Raw genomic sequence first — 2737 nt, forward strand, 5'->3', positions numbered from 1 at the left:
ATGTGGATGCTACTCCTCCTTCTTGTTTATCTTTTCCCCCATTTTTCTACATCCTCCTTTTCTCTATTGTTCCATTTTTCTTTTTTTTTCTTACCATCACTTATTTGTGAGTTCATGAGCCACCATTGCAACTTCAGGGGATATTTTTGCTTGATGAGCATAAAATCTACCTTTAGGGGATAGGGTTGTGTCTCAGCAGTAGAACGCTCGCCTTGCATATGTGAGACCCTGGGTTCCATCCTCAGTACCACCATAAAAAAAAATATGTGAAATAAAGGTGTTGTGTCCAACTACAACTAAAAAATATTTTTTTAAAAATCTACCTTTAATTATTGGGAAAATGAGTTAGGATCTTGGAGGGGACTCAATCTTGGTATGGATCAAGAGGAGCTCTTTATTTCCTTAAAGCTTTGAGTTGACAGGATGGGCGTGGTGGTGATGGTGGGATAGGCTAAGTTGGCTTCTACCTCAAGTTTCTCCTCTATTCTCTCCTCTACTAGAACTAGCCTGCCTCCACACTCTTCCACATGCCTGCAAGTCACCTCCACATACCTGCCCACTCACCTACGTGGCTCTCTCTCAAGCTTCCATTAGGCCTCTGGTAAAATGGAAACATCCTGCCAAGAAGAACAACCTCTTTTCCATTCTCCAGTTCTGTCTCTTCCTCCTCCCCTCCATGGCACTTATCAGCCAACATACACACACACACACACACACACACACACACACACACACAGAGTCTTGTCTTTCTAGTATAAATTATCCCAAGAGCAGAGACTTGGCTTTGTTTGCCTCTGTATTCCTAGCATGTGGAACCATGCTGAGCATAATAGGTACTCAGCAGATATTTGTTGAATGAACAAAAGTTAACATTGTTACTGAAATTTAAGAGATGCTGCCATTACTTGTGTCCCCATTGTCATATGTCTGTGTAGTGAAAAAAGACCTGGATACATCTATCCTCTATAAATGGTGCACATGCACAAATTCTCCTTAGACTTTTGGGTATTGTCATTTTTAGGGAATGCCAATATTTCAATCTTTGTCTTGTTCTTGGTGCTCTTAGGACATAAACTTGATGATATTTGGCCAAAGAATGCAGAAACTCCTAGATCCCCTCACAGATCATCAGTTCCTTCTCCTTTCAGGCTTCTTGAAGGAGTTTTATGCACACGTGTAGCATAGGAAACATAACTTTCATGATTAGTTGAGGGCTTTTCACCAAATCCCAGCTTGAAAGAGCTGGACTAGACCAGGTAAACCTGAAATTGTGTACGATTTCAGTTTTTCCTGTTTAAGAGCCCTATAACGTGTGCAGTGCCAGGCATGAAGAGGTGAAAAACAGAACTCACAAACTAGAAATAATAATATATTCAAGTATATGTTGCTGAGTGGTGGTGAAGATCAATTAAAAGAAATCATGAGAAATTTCATAGTAACTTCTAGAGGGCTGCACATGTATTAGTTGCAATTTTATTAGAGGACTTAAATTGTGTAGTGATCAAGTCTTTGGAGGAGAGCCAGCAATTTGGGGAAAGTTCATTTAGAATCTATAGCTGTCTGGTCAAAATTGAGACAATATGCAAAATTGGAGAAAGATATTTAGGTCATGACATTTGAAGCAGCAGTGGTAAGATGGAGAACCATGTAGAAGGTGGAAGTCCAGGAAGAGAGGGTGACTTTTGGATTGAGTTTTAGGTATGTGAAGACTAGTTATGTATACAGGAGATGAGTTCTGGGTTCAGTGATTGATAGCACATAAAAAATCTCAAAAGGTGACACAAGTCAAAAGCTATAAGTAATATTTAAAAGGGAAGGAGTTTGGAAGCAAATAAAATTGATCTCTACTATGTATCTCTATTGTGATTGTTTAGGGTTTAGGGTTTCCTTGTGGTGAATGGTTTTGCCCTATGAGAGCTCACAAAGAATGTACTTAGGAGTTGGCATAGGTGGAGGAAGAGGAAGACATCAGAGGCTTTACATCATCAAAGTGTGTGCTAAGAAGAGGTTGGAGATCATAGCAGAATGAAGCTGAGAGATCTAATTTTTTGATGTTTACCTGTAGTGGAGAGTTTTCCTTTTCAAAGTTTAATCTTTGTTTGGAAAGCAATAAAGAAAGAAACACATGATCATGCTAACTGATGTAGTTTCAAAACATGTCTGCATGTTCCTTGACATTCCTTTAATCTTAAGTCTGATTTTCCTCCTCCTCTCTCTCCTTGAGAAAATTATCGTGGTTATATGCTACTAAGTTTGGGCTTACACAGCACTAGATATAGCAATAGATAATTGAAACACTAATCAATGGAAGATTTTTAAAATTATCAAAAACATATACTAATTTCCTCTTAATGTTCTTTCAGTTTCTCCTCACCCTCCATTTCTGAAAGAAAGAGCACTGATAATAAATCATCTACAGCAGTGCAGAAATGAACTTTGACCAATTATTGCTCCAGAAGGCCCATGATTGGCAGCACCTGGCAGGATCCATTAGCACCTCTGACCAAGGCCAGGTTAAGAAGGTGGGGATACTAGAAAGTTGTCAGTATCTTTCCAGATTCTGGCTCTCAAATAGAGTTAGATCCCAGTGAATATGTATGTAGGTATTTGTTTTGTTTCTTAAACTAATTCTAATTCCTATGCTTTTGGTGTAGTTTCTCTCTTTGACTTTATTGGCCACGGGATTGAGTTGTGGGTATTGCTTAGAAGTGTGCAAATACTGTGTTTCTGTAGGAGG

This window comes from Ictidomys tridecemlineatus, chromosome 4 (assembly GCF_052094955.1).
Source record: "Ictidomys tridecemlineatus isolate mIctTri1 chromosome 4, mIctTri1.hap1, whole genome shotgun sequence".
In the NCBI taxonomy this organism is placed as follows: Eukaryota; Metazoa; Chordata; class Mammalia; order Rodentia; family Sciuridae; genus Ictidomys; species Ictidomys tridecemlineatus.